The sequence below is a fragment of the Rhipicephalus microplus genome, unplaced genomic scaffold (genome assembly GCF_043290135.1).
Source record: "Rhipicephalus microplus isolate Deutch F79 unplaced genomic scaffold, USDA_Rmic scaffold_75, whole genome shotgun sequence".
Taxonomy (NCBI): domain Eukaryota; kingdom Metazoa; phylum Arthropoda; class Arachnida; order Ixodida; family Ixodidae; genus Rhipicephalus; species Rhipicephalus microplus.
The window spans coordinates 374090-387202 of NW_027464648.1; the positions used below are offsets into that span (position 1 = coordinate 374090).

The 13113-nt window shown below is 39.4% G+C and overlaps 1 long non-coding RNA gene across 1 annotated transcript; it reads right to left on the minus strand.

Moving 5' to 3' along the window:
* Positions 1-1052: 1052 nt before the first annotated feature.
* On the minus strand, positions 1053-7465 carry LOC142790168 (uncharacterized). Its single transcript, XR_012889386.1, has 3 exons — positions 7297-7465; positions 5289-5375; positions 1053-1149 (listed from the first exon to the last, which is right to left on the minus strand). It is a non-coding gene; the product is annotated as an uncharacterized LOC142790168 (long non-coding RNA).
* Between the last annotated feature and the right edge of the window lie 5648 nt (positions 7466-13113).

A 13113-nucleotide genomic window follows, 5' to 3' on the forward strand; every position in this document is an offset into this window, starting at 1 on the left:
CAGCCAGGAGAGCTAAATGCCGTAGGCGGTGAGATAGATAGATAGATAGATAGATAGATAGATAGATAGATAGATAGATAGATAGATAGATAGATAGATAGATAGATAGATAGATAGATAGATAGATAGATAGATAGATAGATAGATAGATAGATATGATGAAAGTCGAAGTTCGCTTAGAAATGGTTCGCATTTAAAATCAGTGTACCAGTAGGAGTAAAATGCGGCTATTCTGCAAGGCACTCAAGTATTGAGTCCACACCAGGCTCCGATTTTATAGCAGAGTATTACACATTATATTTGTATTTCTATAGTTCCTGAAGCCACATTGCTCAATGCTGTAGAAACACACTCAAGATATTTAAATACACTAATTATGATAACGTGCATGTTCTTGCTATAATACTGGCATCTATGCTTAAGGGGAGTGCTCACGTCACGTAAAACCTTAAGGTACCTTTCAAACGCCATTGTAGCCGTCGTCCTTATTGGGCCCACGATGTGAACACACCTACTAGATTTACAATGATGCGTATACCCACCTCATAAAGCTTGAATAAAAGACTTTTACTCCACGCATTCCTTATAGACGAGAACTTGACCATAGAAGACTACTTGCCGACTGCTTTACATGAAATGACAGTCGAAGGGTGTGCGATGTATTAGCCTTTTCAGTCAAGGCTTATAACTCAGTACATATATGTATGAACATATCTGCTTTCGCGTAAATTTAGAACACATCAATTTTGAAAGGAACAATTTGTGATTGAAATTCGTAGCCAAAGTGTATGGTCTGATGGCCCCTAAGGTCACTACACTAATTTATCGATGAATTGATAGAATGAAGTGCTGTGAAAACAACTTCAAATGTATTAGAAGAAAATTGTGACATGCGTGTGGGTTCGTGAACAGTTTGGTTTAAATAAAAATTATTGCATTTATTTGGAAAGTCATAACATGCGGCTGAAAGACAACTAGACACTTCATTCTCACTCCTCATAATAATTATCATAAAATTTTTATTGAAAATTATAATATATTAGAAGCAGTAGCAGTTACATTCGCTATTCTCAAGGTGGCAATTGGGATATTTGCCAAAGAGCCTGCACTTTGTATGGTTCCATGGAGCACACGGTTGATTGACTGGTGCTGCAACAGAACAAGTTTTAACAATATGAAAATTGATGATTGGGCTAGTTGACCCATGAATACGAACTCAGTATGTTAATAGACGACGAAAGTTCATGAATATATTGTACGCGAATAAAGTGTTAGAATACACGTACCTCAATAAGAAAGGTAGAAGCTTCGATTTTGAAGATAACGGTGTAAATGTAATGACAAAAGTGTCATTCATGGTCTCAATGAACAGTAGCGCTTCACCACGTAAAGAATGGCCAGAGGAAAGTCTGAGGGCAGGACAGTTCCTCGTTGCTCATATTGAAGGCATGTTTATTTGGAATGTTGGTATCGTCTAGCATATCAAGGGGCAAGGAAGCAAAGCTATGGGGTAATGTCAGTGTGCGGAGGAGAGTAAGGAGGGGAGGGGTAAGAAGCATGACTTAGCCATGAGTAGTATTGGGCGTGCAAAGTAGAAAGCAGCTTGGGGAAAAGAAAGTATAGCATATCAGCATCTAGTATGATGTAGCAGAGAGGAAAGTAAGGCGATTAGGCGTGACGTGAGCTCAAGTACGAAGTCGAGGATGAGGGGAAAGCGTCAGATCTATTGTTTCCTAAGTCTTCATGCCACTATCACATAGCTGCTTCTGTTTTTACCCCTGACCAACGTAGAAACCAAGTCTATTCTTCATGGAATAAGTATAGAATAGAAAAGGTCACAGAACTCATCGTTGCTGTGAGCAACTATTCATATTGCAAACAGCTAAACAACAGCCACTTTTGTTCAGTCATGTCACAAGCTCACCCACGTATTCTATTCTTTCTGCTTATTCATAGTTGGAGTTCACGAAAGTTTTTAATTATTGTTACCTGTTGTTCTAGTATGTAATGATTATGCGACATTTCAATCTTTTTGTCCTTTTAAGATGTCTGTGAAATCAGTTTCTACGTAGTACTGTGATTTTCTTTTAGCTTATTATAGTTTTGTTCACTCACTGCTGCATCTTCTGTATATATATTGCCTCAAGGGTTTTTTAGGGACTTTAAAAATGGTGATACTAAAGACCACTGCAAATATCTTTGATTAAGTGGGTATACTCGCATTTGATGTACATCTGAAACACTTTGTAACCAAAGATACCACGATACAACATGAACACCAGATGGCAACCCAGCTCCAATTACCATCAAAGGAGTACTAAGTAAAACACGCACTGTGCTCATCATCATCGCACATTGGCACATCATTTTCTAAGGAAACAAAACTCTTCATCTAAAAAGTGTACATATGAAGTATTGCAACAGGTTGAACATAATGAAGATATCTTTCCTTCATGTATAATCTCGCCAGTAAGCCTGTCCCTGCTTTGCTGACAGCAGTACAGTATGCAAGAAAAGGTTCAGAGCCACATGACTTGCTTCAGTGCCAACCAATCATCATGTGCCTTTTTTTGAAGTGTCGTGAACGTTCTTTCAAAAATTATTTTATGCATCGTCCCGTCTGCCCTATATATTGTTTACCACATGATAGTCGAATACTGTTAGCTACACTGGTAGGCCAGGCAACAAATAAACCTTTATTCTGACTTTTCCAGCCTCATTTACCACATGATTCTCTCTGATTGTGGACTTCAACGAGCTTGTTTGGGACTGAAAGCACAATTTTGACTTTTAAGCAGCTTCCATTCTTCTTCAAGTTGTGGTAGACCTTAAGAAAATAAGGAGTACTTGTCCCCTTTTCACGTGCATAGGTACACGTACCCTGTGAACGGTTATTCGCACGCGCATTTTTTGGAGCAAGGATTTTGGAATTCAACACTGCACGTGCAAAGGGAAGCCAGCGCGTAACAACCAGTCAGTCTGGAAGCGCAGGTTATAGGCATGTCGGGAAGACAAGTCTTCTTTACTGCAATAAAAATATTGATAGATTGCGATGCCTCTTTTGACTATCTTGGTATACGCTAACGCACACTGAAAATGGGCTTATTCTATCACGGTTTGCAGCACCAGCAGGTCTTGTCATTTCAAAGCAATCTCAGTGTCTATAAACTTGAGAGTGCTTGTCTTCGACAGCTCACAAATGAATTCTATGAAGTTAAAACGGTGTTTAGAAGCCTTGACAACTTGGGAAGCATATTTCGGCACCACTTCTGTATCCTTATTCAAAAAAATAAAAAAAATTGTAGTCATAAACATATTGGTCGATTTCTAACATTCTTGTTCTCAGCAAACGATCTAACCTTGCTGTGTTTTGTCTGCCCAAAAATAAGAATCGTTCGCCCTTGTTTGTTTTCTTTCTTATTTTTCACAAATGCTGCTGCCGAGCGTTTGGTGGCTGATCTCCGGTGGTGGGTTTTGCCAATCTTTCGCGAATCACAATTATCGCTTAGGATTTGTGCTATACAAGATCTAACGCATACGCCCTACCTCTTAAGGTGTGACTTGTTTTTACAGTCCGTGTACTTTACTTTTACGTAAAATGTTTGTTGGTAGCTAGCGCTCACATGCTGTCTGGAGTCTTTCCCCGTGTTACGTGCGCTGCAGAGTGTTTCAGCACTTCGAAGGGGTGGTTCGTTTGCGTTAACTTGTCTCCCTCCTCTCCAAAGCATGCGTTTTTGTCAGTTAAGCTCTTTCTGAATAAATATAAACATTGCAATGGGGCTATGACAGCAAACAATTCTGAAAGCCGCTCAAGCTTCCATTTTTATTAACCTTGGCATTACACAATTAAAAAAACCTTTGCTGAAGAATCACGTCATGAAAGGCATGTATAGATTAGGTTTTTATCATTTCAGAAGCTTGAACAGCTAGTTTTTTGCAAGAAGGTCTTATTCCATAGCATACTTCATGTCTCACGTGAAGAACGTAATAATCGAGTTTGCTTGAAACTATTCAAACGTCCTCGCACAAGACAAACCACTAACGTAGATCAAAGACCTGCGGTGGTATTGCACGAAACTATAGGAATTATTAAGACCATAGTGTAAGCTTAAAACCGTGCCACCTGTTTTCTACGCCAGCTGGCCCATTCTCCCACTTGTGGGACAATGTCTCGCTCAGAGTTACGTACTTCACGGCACAAGGAGACGAGAAAAGCAAAAGGTGCGTAGAGCATTCGTTCGTTATACTGCCGTACGGGTCATGACCGTTCCCTCAAGGTGGGTTGAGCAACTCCTCTTGAGTACAACCAACCAACCAACTTGCGAAACATAAACCGCATGCAACTGGTTCTTAAGGTGCACAAAGCAGCCATAAGAGCGTATAAAGACGTGGAGCACCTAGCAGATAAGATTGTACACTGATAAAATATTCCACAGGTTTTTAAATAAAAAAATTAGTTCTTTATGCATATTGTTAGCCAAAGGCTAGTACAGGCTGGAACAATGTATAACATTTCATGCATACTTGAAGACTTAAACACTGCAAAAAAAACAACACATCTGGCAGTTTTAGCCACACCTATAGTATACAGAACATACAAATATTACGTCAAACTGAAGAAAACATTAAGCAAAATGTACACTAGGTGAAACACGTAAATTAACTAAATTTTTACGCAATAGTGACGAACCATTAGCACATAGTAACACATACTGCAAGCACTACAATTCCGCTAATTGTAGAGCAGATTCCATGTTAGTTCCTGAAGGTCGAAAATGTTTTGCTATGTTTAGTAAAAATCCTGTGCACGGACTACTGAAAATACAGAAATGTTTTCTCATGTGGTATAATATTAAGTGCACCTGTATTTAGGCATTGGACACGTAATGCTGCTATGAAAACTCTTTCAGGAAGAACTCAAAGCGTTCATGTCACATTAAAGCATTCGCTGAAATATTACTAGAGTAGCTTCACCAGTGTATTCGTTTCAATGTATACAACATGGGTCAGCACTGTCTCCGTAGAAATATGGTTTCACTGTTAAATACCCACAATCTATTTGGGGAGACGTCGTGCTAAAGAGCTTGTAATGAGAAAGGATACAAACGTATTTTTAATTGCATTGTGGCAGTTCAAAAATTACAGATTTGCTGAAGAAAACAAGCCCGATTCATATCTGCTAATCAAAAAAATTCGAAACGTCACACACGAGTGTGTCATAGATAATTCTGCAAACAAGATTTCGAGAAGAGTTCTAACTATACATGCAACTAGAAGCACTGTCTTACCGCAGCCACACTTGCATCCGCCTTTGGATAAATGTAAACATGACGGTACTGTTGTCCTACAGCAACGAATTTTGCACGTAGGGTCGCCTAGAAATAGCGAGATAAAATAAAAGAGTGCGATTCACTAAATCATTTTACTTGTTTATTATTTTTTGCAGAAATTATGAATTTTATGTTTGAAATATTTGTTTATTTTTATTCATTGCTGTCTACCTTCACTGATCATTTGCATATGTCCTGCTTGCAATTTAGCGTAAATTCATGAAATTCTAGTTTACCATGACACGGCTTTAAAAATAATAAAATTCACAGAACTTGAAGATGGTGAAAATAAAAGCAACATGTTTATTTTATTTCGTGTGCACAAAATGTGCAGGAATAACGGACAGTTTTCCGGAACTCATGGGCATTTTCGCACAGTTCATCGAGTGCAGAATTAGTAAGAATGCTCACCGGTGTGTTCACTAGCAGCTTTTGTGGCCGACTGTTGTAGCCAGCTTGAGTGCTAGACTTCTTAATTTATTTTAACAATGCATTCTGAAAATTTGTAATGGCCTGACTGCAATAACTTCTACCACCGTTACTCACAGCTATAGTGTGTGTTTTATTATCCTAAATACGTCAAAATTTACGCAACTTTTCCCAAAACTTCCTCAAAAAATTTGTTCCTCTTGCAGGCATATAGAAATAATTTGAACTCCTGTTAGAGAAAAAAGTGCAGAACAACAAACGTTGTTCTACCTAAAAAAGTAAAGTTCCCTTGAACATGTCGCTCTTAAAATTTTGTCTATTCAAGGAGTACAAATATTATCAATATTGGCAAAGAATTTTAATATGGCATAGACCATATTAGAGGGTCCTATAATCTTCAATAACCTGGGGTTCTTCATGTGCCCCTCAGTCAAAACATAGAGGCGTCGAGCATTTTGCTTCTGTCTCAGTGCTTCTACTACGGGCGGTCTTCAATACCGTGAGCTCTGGGTAACCAATCGAGCACCACAACTACTATACCACCATGGGTTAATGCGAAACTATACTTAGGAAATCGATTCATCAATATCGCACCTTCTGAATGTTCAAATACAAAGCTGAGCTTGAAGATATCAACTTGTTATTGCTTGAACATTCATACTTCCAAATATTTACGTCATACTCCCAAATATGAACATTCATATCCCCCAAAACTGCTATAATGAGCAGCATAAATACGTATAAGTTGGTATGTTTAAATAATATCTGTTTTGATGAGTGTGAATTGGTTTAGCCTATTGGTCATAAGGCTTCCAATGAGACGCGCTGTCTATTTTAAGAACGTTGTTCTCCAACAGAAAAGATGTTCTGTTAGCTTGACACCGAATAATAGATCACGCGAACATAGCGCTTGCATTGGCTGATTGTGAATTTTGCATTGGCTGATTATCAATCCTTAACGTTTTCATTTTGATGTTCTTAATAAATAGCATGTGTTGGGTGACATGCCCCTAAGGTATGACATTGAACAACAAATATATCGTTTGGAGCTCAGTTGCTCTAGTGGTGTTCTTCCTCATGTTGTGTCCGTGTATGTACATGCATGTCGACCACATGTTATGGCTTGTATCCATTAGACGCTATAGTATACATGCGGGGGCTTACTTTGAAGGAGTCTCACAGAATAAGCCACCTTTTGGTGCCGGAATGCTAAATGGATGCTTTTTACCTTGGTGTAATGCAACACGCATAACCGTAGGAAATTGGTTTTTTAAGGCTGAAAATTTTATTTCAGGAACTGGCGTATGACCTCCGGAAACAAGTGTAGTGATAATAATGAAGCATATTTGCTGGTACAGGCATTCGATTTAGTAATGTTAGAATAAACGTTAACGCCACCTGCGGCAATATCACTACCTCCCGATTTACTAACGAGAAATCACTTCGGTCAGTTTTGCCTTAAGAATAATCCTAGACTATCTTCAATAAAAGTTTTATTTCTAAGGATGATTCCAGCGGAGAATAATGTGGTACTTACGGTACTTCATCAAGATACAGGGCACAACAGTAAACACCATGAAAGATACCAGCCATCGTTGGCTCATATTAACCTTCAATAAAAATAAATATTTAGTAATTTCACAATATTCAGGCATTAGTTGATATAGCATTCTCTAATACCACATGTACAACCACCAACTAGACTATTAGTTTTTTCACTAAGCTGCAGAAAAACGATAAACTGCATGCACAGCCTGAATAGGAATTACATATACAGTAGGTGTAGACTGTACAACCTTTCAGCAAATTTGTCACGACATGGTAGAAAGCACGTTCTCATTTTTATTGCGCGCTCAGCTGTCAAACTATTGTTCATTACGCACAATGAACATCCGTTCCTTTTTTCCAGGTGGTTGTTTTGCTTAGCTTATTTCTGTTTATTTTGAGAACAACACAACAAGACACTAAAAGCATTGCTACAATTGGCGATGTTGAACACAGTATATGCACTGAAATCCTCGCGCTTTTTAAAAAAAATTATGTGACATTACAATAACACTTGTTCACACATTTCACAAAGATGGATCACAAATATCTATAGAACTCAATCACATGATACTCTTTGGCTGCCAATAGAAAATAAATGTTGAAGCAATCTTGATATACTTGTTCCCTTTGCCCTGTGCGCAAGCAAATCTACTTGTCTTGCGCAGTAAGAGGGAGGAGTAGTCTTCTTTAGCCATTCCTTGCATCATCTCATTCTTTCTGAATACTACCTCCTTGTGTCTACTGCTTCCTCACTTTGCAGCTCATGAATGATTAAATTTCTTACGTTGACACTTGAGATTCATTGGAGGAGGTGTATGCAGATGGTTTATTCGGGCCAATTAGAAGTGCTATCATTATATTTACCGTATTTTTTAGCTCTAAGTTGGAAAACAGATCTACGAAATCAAGTTGTGTGTGACATAGCAAAACTAGGAAACACCGAAAGTAATATGAATAGTACTTCTTCATATAACGATGTGCCGCGGCAGCCCGATTTTCGATAAAACCGAAAAAGTCGGAGACCCATGTCTTTAGCAGCGGAGCGTTAGGTACATCAAGCATGGTGATTCAGACACCGAAATCTTCAACGATAATTTCTCATGCCAATCGATGCTAGTAGAAGGCTTGCAGGCGTATAATAGATCTTTCGAAAAAACATCCGTGAGGCTCGGCTAGAAAAGGAGTGGCAGGGTGACTGTATTCAGCGGGTTCATCATTAGATGCTTTGATTGTTTTGTCCAAATTCTACCAGCGGTGACCTCAGATGATTACAAAGTCAAGAAGGCTCTACTTGAGTACGTCTGGGGGTTTCAGAGAAAGTTCTCACACATCTAAACAGTAAGAAAACGAGACGGGCCAGCTGTTTGGTGTTCAAACTTTTGGTTATTTTTATCGTTGTTTGGAGGTAGTCAACATAAAAATATCGTCTAGGGGCTTGAGAGATTACATCATTTCCAAACAGTTCTGATTGATATGTGGGGTTTAACGTCCCAAAACCAGGCTATGATTATGACAGACGCCGTAGTAGAGGAATCCGGGAATTTCGACCACTTCCTGCCCTCAAATCTGAGTACACGGGCCTACAGCATTTCCGCCTTCATCGGAAATGGAAATGCCGCTACCGGGATTCGAACCCACGACCTGCGGGTCAGCAGCCGTGTACCCTAACCACTAGAGCACCACAGCGGGGCTCCGAGAAGTTCTAACGTTATGCCACGGGGAACTCGCAGTACTTGTGAAAGAGTACAAATTTAAGATGGTGGCTGAGCTCTCCGAATGCGCCGACTAGCATTTGGACACTAAAAGGCAAAAGAACTTAGGAAAAATATAGACATGAGAAAAATATAGCGGAGAAAAATCAAACTTGAAGGGCAAACCAGTAGAGTTGCAGTGCAATGTCAGATTATTGAACGATGAATTGTTCCATAAGTGGCACTCGCATTTCATCACCAGAATTCGATAGGTGCGAATTACGTGATCATGACACAAGAAGCATTCGTAGTGATAGGCAAAGAAGTAAGACGGCCTACGTCGTTGTAGGTGAACATGCACTTAAGGCAACGGTACCGAGGAGGTTTAACCGAGAAATTACAGTGCCACGTCACGTGTTGTTGCATTGTCTAGAGCTCCTGTATAATTTTGACGCGTTGTATTTAGTGGACCCTAATCATATTCCGACATTTTTGGTTGATAATTCTTAGTGCTATTTCAAAAAATAAAATTAGGTATAATTCTTAGCATATCAAACTAACAATTGTAGCTTTATTCCACACTTCCAAGACCACATTCAAGAAAAGCAACTCAACTCGTCGTTGTAGAGGTACCTTGTTCTTTACCTTAATATATGCCTCAGTATTGTAACCTATAATAGAAAATCAGCAACACGATAATGTTCCGAGGAATAGCAATCCTTTTAACATCAAGCCTATATATTTTCATGGTTCATAAAGCAAACCCTTTTCAGCATCCTTATTTAGCAAGATGGTACCTGTGTAGAAAGTGATGCACATTTTTTTTTTAATTTTGTGCACTTTTTGAAAGTTTTGTGCAGCACATGGAACAGTGCATAGTTGTCGAGTGTTTTATTGGTCATTAGGTTCAACGTGGAAACCATACGGAGCACCCAGACAGGGACAGTGGATAAAAACAAAAGGCATTAGTGCTATGTATCGTGCTTTCTTTTCTCGTCCCAGTCTGTATGAGCTGTATTGCTTTAGTGGTGCAATACTAACTATCCCACTTAGCCATCCTCGTAATTTTACCTCACTCTTGGCACCACTTACATATTTCTACTGCGTCCCCAACTTAACAGCAATATTATTATGTTCAGTTGAAAAAACGTGGCGCGAGGTTGCCAATGTGAAGAACGAGAAGAGACAGAGAGAGCGCCAACTCACAACTAAGTCTATTTTCATGAAGCATTCCCAATATATAGGCTTTTGGAGGACTTGCGCAGAACATTTCATTCACCGCACGTGCAGACATGAACATTTTGATGATGTAATAAACGATTATGGCAATCATGACATCTGGGAATTAAACACATATGCCTGGTGTAAAGATGTCGAAAAAACCAAACACACCCAAGCCTGCGCAAAAAAATGCGAGGAAAAAACAGCAAAAAAGACTGACAGACACTTCGCAGCAACCTGCTAAAGTACATCTAGATCGAACAGTTGGAATTCACTATTATGCAGCAAAACAGAAAGCACGCTTACGCACGAGGTGGTGTGCGATAAGAAGCATGCAAAGGCCCTCCTGCGTTGTGCTGTGGGCCCTGTTTACGCAATTCCCCTGAGCCGTGGCAAGGTATATATAGGCGAGACAGGGCACTGTACAAATGACCGTTTAATATAGCATTCTTTATCAATTAGGAATTGAACAGGGTCTCATTTGCCCTTCCACTGTGTTTTGTGTGGCTGCAGGCCGCAGTTCGATCGCAAGTGACTACTTGGAAGGAGCCGCAATGCGCTGGCGCGGGAGTTACTCGAAGCCTTTCACATAAGGAAGAAAGGAGACTCGTGCGTCAGCGATCCTTCAGTTGTGTTGCTTAATAGTGAATTCCAACTGTTAGATTTAGATGTATTTTATATAGTTGCTACGAAGTGTCTGTCAGTCCTTTTTGCTGTTTTTTTTCCTCACATTTTTTTGCGCACCCCCAGGTGGTCTAAATTTCCGGAGCACTCCACTACGGCGTCTCTCATAATCATATAGTGGTTTTGGGACGTTAAACCCCACATATCAATCAATCAATTTTTTTGCGCAGGCTTGGCTGTATTTGGTTTTTTTCGACGTCTTCACGTCAGGCATATCTCTTTGATTCCCAGATATCATGATTGCAATAATCGCTTTTTACACCATCAGAATGTTGATGCCTGCACGTGCGGTGAATGAAATGCTCTGCGCATGTCCTCAAGGAGCCTATATATTGGGAATGCTTCATGAAAATAGACTTAGTTGTGAGTTGGCGCTCTTTCTGTCTCTTCTCGCTCTTCTCATTGGCAACCTTGCGCCACGATTTTTGAACTTAATACGTACCAACTAGCCCAACATAACGTACTGTTATTATTACGTTCCACAGCGCTCTCTTATGGAATCTATAGCTTTAATTCATGTGATATTTATGCGTAATTGTTCGAGGAAAATAGGAACACCACCCATCTTCAACGATTGCGTCACTCACAGGTAAGATGCCCGCCTAGCCAGCACATATTGAATATTTCTTCACTACCAAAATTGAGATGTCGATTTGCAAACGCTGCTAACCTAAAAATTACCTTTCAGTGGAATATGAATCCACTGAAAGGTAATCCACTGAAAGGTTACAACTTCAATCTTGAATGAACAGTAGAATAGTTGTGGTGCTTTGGTGCACAAATATGGAGCACCCTCTCACACTTTAAACCTACTGACATGCTCTATAAATTAAAATTGTGCTTGCGAAAATTACATGAAAGAGTAACGAAATGTTTTATTATGCTCTCCCACACTGGCTGAACAACTTGTGCAGATATTGATAGACAATATGCATGACTAAAAACCTAATGCACGCATTAGGCCAAACGACTAGCATTTATTAAGTTAGGAGAATCAATGACTCATTTTCTGGAATCAATATACAACATTTATATTTTACACAACGAATATAGGGCCCTTGTTGGAACACCTTTTTTGCGGTTACAGCCGATGTAAAGATTTTATTTAGGCAAATCAAACCTTTAGTACGGAACGAGAATATTTACATTTGTCGTCTGAGCAATTGCAACTTTTCTCTTTCACCGGTCATGAATTTTTAAAACTTATAAGAATGCTATGTGGGAGATTACAAACAGATACCACAATATATTTCTCTGCTTTTTTCGCATTCATGCAGACAATTATGTGTCAGTGAAGAAGCGAAGGTAAACACAGCTGTACGAAAATACACCAGGAGTGACTTCTGTTTAATTTGCAAGTTGATGCGAAGTATATATTAAACAGTGTAGTTCAGGCAGTTTTGTCACTGAAAGCTGTCACAATCGAGTACCTGAAGCAAACTTTCAGCTGTGAATTATTCATTTACTGCGTAAATAAGACGCGTCTGCTGTGCTAGAATACCGAAGTTGTATGCGATAGCATCAAAGTAGGTTTAACATTACTCTAGATATGTTGTGATAATGGAATAGGCTTGTTACTATTGAAAACCAAGATAAGTTCATGAGAGACGCCCTCGTGGAGTTTTCCGGAACTTTTTCTCCATCTGGTGTTCCTTACATGCACCTAAATCGCACAGCGCATGGGTTGCTACCTATTTACCTCCTTCAGAATGCTTCGGCCACTAGCTGGGATTGAACTCGCGACCTTTGGGTCAGCAGCCAAGAAACCTAGCGATTGTTTCACCGAGATGGGCGCTGATGGATAATAAACTAGCCACATCGAGGAAATCATGCGCGAAGGTTCAGGTACACAATAGCAGAAACGTGGGAATGCCATAACACTAATAATAATAGTAATAACGCTTGCGAGTGTGTGAACAATGCGTACATTATTCAAAGCATCGCATAAAACATACGCTACCTTATGCCCTTATAGCTGACGATACATTACCTTCAATATTACTTGCACAAAACAACTGCGTAATCTGTTTCTTTGGTATTGCAACGCATGTGTTGTTTTGCAAGCAACACGTTAATATTTATAAAAGTTATTTTCAGCAAAAGCCGGCTTCATTGTCCAAATACAGCCTTTTTCTGTTCATTGAACAAACACCTGTCAGCGGTTGTCATTTTTACTTAAATGAATAAAAGTGCGCGAAGAATTTTTGATC